This window comes from Microtus ochrogaster, chromosome X, assembly GCF_000317375.1.
Source record: "Microtus ochrogaster isolate Prairie Vole_2 chromosome X, MicOch1.0, whole genome shotgun sequence".
Lineage (NCBI taxonomy): Eukaryota > Metazoa > Chordata > Mammalia > Rodentia > Cricetidae > Microtus > Microtus ochrogaster.
In genome coordinates this window covers 26,762,084-26,772,006 of record NC_022026.1, presented here as the reverse complement: position 1 = coordinate 26,772,006, position 9,923 = coordinate 26,762,084, and positions in this window count along the sequence as shown.

Sequence of the window (9,923 nt, the reverse complement as noted above, 5' to 3'; positions counted from 1 at the left end):
GCCACCACCGCCCGGCAGCACCAAATATTAGGGAACATTTTTCTTCTCATTTTCTTCTTTATTCACAGCTTTTTCCAATGTTGGTCACTTTTCTTTCAGAAACATTTTTTCATTGGAGAAAAATTTCCTTCTAATTCTCAAAATATTCCCTCTCAGAGCATGTCACAAATCTTTCTCTTGTCTTGCCTCTTTGGATATTTTTAAGGTGAGTCTTCTCAAAATATTTTATTCAAATGAATTCATCTACCTTATAGGCAGTCCTTTGAAGGATGTATTCTTTTCATTCTTTTATAAAGTAGGGAACTCAAAATCAGAGAAATAGACTGAAATGCCCAAGGACGCAAGGAGCACAAACTCATGCCAGAATGAAAGCCAGAATCTGATTCCAAACATGTCCTTCTTAAACAAATATACATATATAACTCAACAACAGATTGAGTTTGGAATATAAGTTGAAGTTCTTCATCTTTCACTGGCTTATATGTTATAGGATTTAGAAGAAGGAAGTAAAACCTTTTTGAACATGAATGTCCAGATCCTTAAAACGAGAACAAAACAAGGATTTTTAGGAAGATTAAAGAAGCATTTATAGACTCCATCTCTGAATCCAAAACACAGGACCTCAGTAACTGAAATTATCACCACTAGATCCTGATAATACCAGTGATTATATTACTAAACCTTTTCCCCTTGCTATGGTCTGCAAGTTTATATCTTTCCAAAATTCATATGTCAATGCCTAAACTCTAATGACAGGGGATTTGTAGGCGATCCATTAGAAAGTGATTAGACTGTGAGCGCAGAAACTTTCACGAAAATGATAAGTATTCTTATGAAAAAAATCATATAGGTCATAAGTATTCCTTGCCCCCTCCATCATGTGAAAGCACAAGAGGACAGCAATAAAGGAATTGGACATGAACCAAATGGTGACTCTGACGACATCTTAATCTTGTACTCCAAACTAATAAAAAAATGAGAAATGTAGGTTGCTTATAGCCTACCCAGGTTAAGAGATTTTTTTTTACCACCCAGAATGGACTAAAGCATACCTTACCCAAGTAATTTTCTGATACTTTGTTAGAAATGTAAATGAAGCAATTTGTGCAACAGAAATTGTGTTGTTTGATTTAGAATAATTAATTGCTAGGAGACAGAAGACAGCCACGAGGTATCCCTAGATGAGACAAAACCAATACAGGCTTTGATATATTAATTAAACAGCCCCAAAGTGGCACTGATATAATAGTGAAAGAGCCCTAAAGTCTGAAAGTTCCATAGCATGAAATTAACACTGTTAGAATAATACAAAGATTTGGAAATTTGGAGGCAATTCTAGTATAAAACTGCCCTGAGATAGCATTTCAAGCCTCTACACTGATATCCATGCACAAGTAGACTTTGAGAACATTCTCTGTTTGGCTCTGGCTTTAGTGACTATTGAGTTTTTGGTATGGTCATTGAGTTCACACATGCCTATCTGCCAGTGCTAACAGTGTCTTAACTCTCAAGGACCCTTTGGGACGTCCAACAGTGCCTACCACAGGTGAAGAGCTTCACAAAGAAGTGAGTTAGGCCTGCAAGAAGCATTCTAACAGGGAAGGATTCCTCAGTGGAACCACGTAGCAAGTTTCTGCCTGAACAACAGTTCTCTGCTTAGAGAGACACCCATTTGCATAAGGTTATCAAAACCTTATTATAGCATAGTATTGCAAGGAATGCTTGTGTGAATAAACTGAGCATAACCAAACAATAAATCTTATGTGGACATCCTAACTGCCAAGTTCCTCATAGCCCACCAACCATGCTCTCCACATCCTCGCTGAGAATGTTGCTTATTAATCTACTTCCTTGTCAACACTTCCTGGTTTTATTTGTCTTTCATTACTCAAACACTGACTGAAATAATACAATTGTGACTGAGGCAAGCAGCCAAACCAATGTTTTCTTCTACAGACTACACTAGCAAGCTTAAGCCCAGAAAGATATTGCTGCATATATGCTTATTAATAATCTTACTTTAAAGTAACTTGAAAGCAAATAGCTCTCCTCTGTCATTCGACTTTAATATGATGGGAAAGATTCTTTATCATAATTATGCTAATTTATTAGTTGCAAAGGACAGAATTGCCATCAGTGAGACATTTTACTCTATATTGACACTGGTTCTAGGTGATTTTTAAAAGTTATCTCACTAACTCTTTGCTGTAGTTTAAAAAATAATGCCCCCACAATAGGCTAATATATTTGACTACTTGGTTCTTAATTGGTGGTGCTGTTTGGAAACATTATGGAACACTTTTGCTGGATGAAGTAAGTCCTTCAAAGAAGGTTTTGAATGTTTGCAGCCTCATCCAAATTTTCGTTAGCTGTTTGCTTCTTGTGTGCTGTTGAGATGTAAATGCTCAGCGTCCTCCTTGTGACACTATGTCTTCCCCATCATCATGAATGCTAACCTACTGGAACCCTAAGTCAGATAATCCTTTCTCTTATAGGTTGCTTTTGGTCAAAATGTTTTATTAATGTAACATCAACAGCAAGAGAGACAGATACAGCCTTTTACACCACTTCAAATATTGGTTCCATTTTAAAAATGAAAACAGAGAACAGGATGGATAGTACTGTGGTTAAGAGTGCTTTCACATTGTGCAGAAGACTCTGATTTGGTTCCCAGAACCTACATTGCACAGCTCATAACCACATGCAACTCTAGTTTCAGGGCATCCCATGTTGTCCTCTGGCCTTCTCTGGCACTATGCATGTAAATGGTGCATATACATACATGCCGGTACTAACACAGAAACTTCAAGTAAAAATTTAAAAGATATAAAACTGGAAAGAATGAACAAGTGAAATACTAGGTGGGAACAACATAATGGAATAGGACATTTTGGTACTTGTCCTCTTGTAGAAACATCAATTTTATAAACTATCCATACATAAAAATACCTTCACAAACAAACTAAGGTGTCCATGTGAGGGATTATAGTATACCACAAAGTTAAAACTCCTTGGAAATGATAGAAAAGGAAGATTTACATTATCTACATTATACTTCCCCTAAGTGCAGGCAATATGCTGTGGGGAAAGATACCCTGTATATGTATGTGGAGGAAGGAGATTAAAGTGAGCGCCAGGTTTTACAAAAGATCACAGCATGAAGAGATCTGTGTCTAATATAATACAAGAATATCCTTTGCCTGGAATGGTCATAGGCCTCAATGGGGAAACATCTGCTTTTGTTTTATTGATGAACATTGTGTACTTGTCAAATTGCCTTCTTAATATTTATATTTATGTCCATGTATTATTGCTTCTGTCCGTCTCAATCTCATAAGCTTCTTTTATATACTTAGCAATGGTTACTGTGGAGAATTATAACTGGCCAAAATGGTGGGAATAAATGGCTGTTGAAAGTTTATCTTTAAATTGGAGAAGATAATTATACATCTATATGAAATGATAGATGAGCAATCCACTCTTGTGTGACATCTACAAAGGAGAGTGAAACCTCCTCCCTCAGCAATCATCAACTCCTTATAGCTCTTTTGATAGAAGTGTGGAATTAGGCATTACTCATGTATAATGAGATTTTCAGTGGCTTGACCCTGTGCAAGTAATCAGAGCATCTATGAGCTGTTTGCTACAGATATGTCCTGTTCAGAAGTTAGCATTTTACAAGTCTCCTCCAAATTCCCTCTATCATGCTCTTTTTCCCTTCTTCTGAAAAGTTCCCTGAGTCTTGGATGGTTGGAAGCAGAACACTCAATTATTTGTATTTGGTATTTTTACAATTACTTACCTAACAAAGAAGTTTCTTTTCCTGCAGTTGAGGGCAGCACAAATCTATTGTGTAAACATAGTGTTTAGAATGCAATTTGACAATGTAAGACACTTAGAAAAACAATAATCTATGTGCTTCCCCTAGGGCTAATGGTCTTCCCAATCACGGAGTTTTGACCCTATTTACAGTATCAGGCACAAAATTTTCCAGTTGGATCTGGCCCAATATACAAACAGAAAGTGGTTAGTTACCCCATTATCATCATACCATTATTACACACTAACAGGCTCATCTTGCCAACAGGTCAGTGTTGTAGTATGGAGAAGCCAGGGCGTCTTTCCCCAGAAGTATAGATTAACACCTTGTGGCTTTATGTAAGGTAGCCACTAGGGAGTGTCCTAGTCAGTTGGAGGTTTATTTCTTCAAGACCTGCATCCAAAATGAGTAGTGTCTTCACAAATACGGACTCACTATCTGATTATGATAGAAACTAAGGACAATAACAATAACCTGTGTTGTTTTGGGTGCCTCTAGGACATCCCTGAACATTAACTGACAAGGAGATATCCCATGGCTGGCACTGAGATTTTTGTTAACTAACCCATATATATATTCCAGGGTCAGCATTGTCCACCCTTGCAGGATAATTCTGCCTCCATGCCCTTCTTAGATATATATGCCTTAGTTCCTTTCCATTGCTGTAATAAGACACCATGACCAAGATAACTTAGACAGCTTCAGAAGGTTAAAGCACATTACCATCATGGTGGTGAGCATGGTAGGAGGCAGGCATGCAGACATGACTTTAGAGTAGTAGCTGAGAACTTATACAATGAGACACAACCAACAGGCAGAGAGAAAGATAACTCTGATTGGCCTGGGCTTTTGAGACCTCAAAGCCTGCCCCAAGTGATAGACATCTTTCAGCAAGGCCACACCTAAGAATCCTTCCCAAACACTTCCACTAAATAAAAGTAAATATTCAAATATGTGATAATATTGGGAAATTTATCATTAAAACCAACAATACACACACACAAGTTTAATTGGTTTATAAACTAGTAGATTTAGGCAAGACATCTTTAGTAACATTAGCATTGGCTCACCCTCTGTTTTAGTTAGGGTTTCTGTTTCTGTGTAGAGACACTGTTAGCATTCAGGCATCTGTACTGGTCTGTCCTTGGGGTCTGACAGGATATGTTCTCAGTAGTAGCCACTAAGAGCACCTCCTGTGCACACTCACTATGTTCCCTTTTAAAAGGGCCCTGGCCACTTCTCTCTCTCTCTCTCTCTCTCTCTCTCTCTCTCTCTCTCTCTCTCTCTGTGTGTGTGTGTGTGCCTTTCTCTCTGTTTTTATCTCTCTTGTTTTCTCTTCTCCTCTCTTCTGCCACTTCTGTCACCAGAGGTCAGTCTTTCTCTCCCTTTCCCCCTTTTCCCATTCTCTTTCCCCCAACAACCAAAAAAACCCTCCATGTGAGCACTGTTACATGGCATCTTTCTCTCTCATGTCATTTTTTTTTTAAATTACAACAGACATCATGACCATGACAACTCTTATAAGGAAAATATTTAATTGAGATGGTGGTTTACAATTTCAGAGGTTCAGTCTATTCTCATAGTGGGGAGCATGGCAGCTGGGAGTATGGCGGCATGCAAGCAGATATGGTGCTAGAGAAGTTGCTGAGAATTCTTATATTTTAACTTCTAGCCAACAGTTAGTGGTCTGTCTCATGGGGCATGGCTTGGGCAAAGCCTGTCTCCACAGTGCCACACTTTGTCCAATAAGACCACATCTACTACTCTAACAAGGTCACACTTCCTAATAGTGCACTCCCTTTGGGGGCCATTTTCTTTCAAACCACCACCTTCCAGTACCTGGATCCCCAAGGCATATAGCCATAACACAATGCAAAAATGTATTCAGTCCAACTTCAAAAGACCCCATAGTATAAAACAGTCTCAAATTTATTCAAAGTCTAAAGTTCCAAGTCCCTTCTGAGAGTCATGTAATCTCTTACAAGGAATTCCCTGTAAAATCAAACTCAAAAAGTAGATCACACACTCCCAACATATAATGGCGTAAGAGTATGCATTGCTCCTCAAAAATGCAGGGAAAGGAACATAGTGAATGTTAAGTCTGGAACATAGCCCTTGTCCCTGACATTCATCCTAGCACCCCCTGGCCTGGGAGTTGCATTAGTCAGGACACCAAATCCCAACATGGCAGGTCCTGACCCCTCCCAGGGGGGTTCAGGACCACTTCCACTTCCACAGGGTTTTTAAATGGGCTCCCAGAAGAGAAACTCGTGGTTTCAGGTTTGCATGTGCTCCCTGCTTTCCTGTCTCTCCGCCAAGCACTCAGCCACCCCAGAGTACCATATTTAATAAAATGATGGGCATTTTAGTTTGGTTTGATCTGACCTAATTGGATTCCTCTGCACCAGTGGAAACACCCCTCTTAGAATTTTTTTTCCTAACAGTGAAGAAATACTGAACCAAAGTAAGACCAAAAGCCAGCTGTGCAAACACCAAACTGTGCATCTCTATGTCTGATGCCAAGCAGTCTTCAGATCTTTTATTCCTTTCAGCTTTGTTGATGGCAACGCATCTCTCTCTCTATTCTTGAGATGGTTCCACTCCCTGTTAGCAGCTTTCCTTGACAAGTATCCAATGACTCTGTCATTTCCAACATCTTGTGGCCTCCAAGGCAATCCAGGCTTTATCCCCATTGTTTCACACAATGGCCTTGCTAGGCCTCTATTCAGGGACATGTGTCTGGCCTCAGCAGCTTTTTTTAGTCATGGAGGGAGATTCCATAACCCCTTTCTTGTAGACTTAACTATAGAACCATGTGGCTGAAGCCATCAAATTCTGCTGCTTACTTGTTCAATCATATCTTCACCAATATTTTTTAATGATTTCCTTTACTACCTAATGTAGGCTGTTCTAGAATTTTCTCTATAGACCAGGCTGGCCTCAAACCCAGTGATCCACTAGCTATTGCCTTCCCAGCATTGGGATTAAAGGGCTGCACCACCATGCACAACTCTACACTTTTCTTTAATTGCTTTTCACAAGTTGGAAATGTAACTGGGTGGGATTTTGCTCTGAGTTCACCATTCCCTTGTTCCATTTCTTAATCTGTTTATCTCTTTGAACACAGGCTTTAGCTCCATTCTACTTCCTGGTGCTCCCTTTCTTCTCAGATTTTACAGTTTGTAACTTCCCTGTTTAGCTTGTTCCTTTTTCATTATTAATCTTTATTAGACTTAACACTAATAACCACATGACAGAGCCTATACTAGGCTGTTTAGAGATTTCCTTTACCAATCAAATTAATCCAAATCTCTCTACTTTAGCTGCAGGCAGTGTCTTCTGACAAAGGCAAAAGGCAGACATGTTCTTCACCAAAATATCTAAAGAACAATCTCTAGGCAACATACTAAAATTCTTCTTGAAACCTCTTGAGTCAGTACCCCAGAGTTCAAATCACACTTAGCACCACTGTCCTGTCTTCCACGTTCCTACTAGGATGGCCCATTAAGCAGTACTGCTTTCCTCATCCACAAACCCAAGGTCCATAATCCTTCAAACAAAAGCACGGTCAGGTCTATTACAGCCATATCTAAGCACTGGTACCAACTTCTATCTTCTTTGAGGTTTCTAGTTCTGTGAAGAGACACAATGATCATGGCAACTATTATAAGGAAACCATTTAATTGACGTGGCATCTTACAACAATTTCAGAGGCTCTGTCTATTGTCATTACAGAGGGGAGCATGGTAGCTGGAAATATGGTGGCAGGCAGGCAGACATGGAGAAGGAGATTGTGCTAAGAATTCTTACATAGGCAAGAAGTAGTCTGTCTCACTAGGTATGACTTAAGCATATATGAGACCTCAAAGTCCTCCACCACAGTGACACACTTCTACCAAAAAGACCACACCTACTCTAACAATGCCACACCTCCCAAGAGTGCCACTCCCTTTGAGGACCATTTTTTTCAAGATACCACACCCTCCCTTTCCCTTTTTCTTTTCTGCAATCTTATACCTACTTACACCCTTGACCCTGAGTATTTCCTCCTTTTATTCTCGCCATTGTTCCACTACCTTTCTAATTGAACTGTTTTTTTCTGGGGCTGGGAAATTACAGGTTTCAACACAGCTTTAAAAAAAATTAAGCCTTTGCTCAATACCTCATTTCCAATTTTTTGCCCTCTCCATGCTTAAACATTTCTCTCCTAAGTAAATTCCTTCTCTACTTTCATTTTACCTTTCTTTCCATATATACTTCCTTTACAGGATCCATCCTCCAACAACTTGTTTCTAGTATTCTGGCTTCTACATATATTCTAGGTTAAACATACAAAGCAAATGGTTTGAAGGTAGTATGCAGATGTAAGAAAGAACATCCAGCATGTCTTTCTGGGTTTGGATGACCTCACTTCTTATAATTTTTTTTTACCAATTTCATTCATTAACCTGAAATTTTCATAAATTCCTCTATTATGTGTAGTAGTGTGGTAGACCATTATGCATATGCATCACATTTTTTTCACCCATCCATCAGTTGGTGAACATTTTGGTTCACTATATTTCCTTACTATTGTGAACTGAGTCTCAATTAATATGGATGTCTAAGTTTCTCTAAAATTAGACATCAAGACTTTTGGGACTTTATAAACCCAGAAATAATATAGCTTGTTCATAGGGTATTTCTACATCTACCTTTGGGAAGCATCCGGCCTGCTTTCTGTTCTCATCAACAATGTAATAGCTCACCTTTACCAATACCCATACTAGACTTTATTGCCATTTGAACTCCTGATCATGGTCATTCTGGCTGTTGTAAATGAATCAACAAAGTAATATTAGTTTTCATTTCCTTCACAGCAAACAACACCAACACTTTTATTTAATTACAATACATTTACATCATTTCCATCTACTTTTTCCTCTAACGCTTCCTATACCCCCACCTACTGCCTTTCAAATTCATGGCCTCTTTTTAAAAGTATTATTATACATATATAAGTGCACCCTACTAAGTTGGTTTAATGCTGCTTGCAAGTCAGTTTTTAGGCCCAACTACTTGGTATTGGATAACCATTTAAGAGGTTCCCCCTTTAGGAAGACTAATTCTCCTCTCAATAGCCATTAGTTGACTGTAGCTCTTCATCTAGGGGTGGTGTCCCATGAAATTTTTCCCATCCACATTTTCATGTTAACTGGAATTGTCATTTTAAGTGACCTTACTGTTGAGATTCCATGAATGCAGCTTCTTTATCATATTATAACGCATTGTCTTGCATCAGATCCTGGTACTTTGACTCTTACAGAGTCTCCACCCCCTATTCTGAAATTTTCTCTAAGTCACACTTATAGAGGTTGTGTTATAGATGCATCAACAAGGGCTGGGAACCCTATGGTTAATTGTTCTATCAATTTTAAATAGTTACAGTTTTCTGTATTTGTCTTTAACTGCTGCAAAAATAAGCTTCTGTAATGAGGGTTGAGAGTTAAGATTTACCTGTGGATATAAGAATGACCATTTAGAATATAATTAAAAACTGTAATGGAAAAGTGGTGTAGTGTATTCTCCTCAATTATCCATAGCATCGCTACCCATAGTTAACCTAGTTCATGAGGTTAACAGTACAAAACATGATTGCCCTCCTGGTCAGTAGTACTTACGTCCAATTATACAGCTGTTGGTTACCACCACACAATATTGTGACTTTAGGGATATTTTGTCATTTAGATCATTGTTATGGTTCATAAGCATCAAAACTGAAAAGGACCATTGGTCAATTCCTTTGTTAGAAGCCTGAATAGCAACTTCAGGTAGTATGAAAATTAGTCCTCAGGTAGAGGGCTTTCTGTTAGAACTTATTTTTTTTTATTCATTTATTCCCTGGATTTTGTATCCTAGTTGCAAAATGTCTTTAGCAATATGGACATAACTTTAATTTCTGGGAGACAAACTCAGACAAGAGCCTATAATGTTTTGGGAGACTTTTGGACTCCTCTGTCTAAGAATTTAAAATGGAATTCCTCATGATTGGTGCTGTAGTTTTGTTAGCATGTCTGTTGCTTTTGGGATGGTATCCCAGGTGGTATAACTTCATTGAAACTAC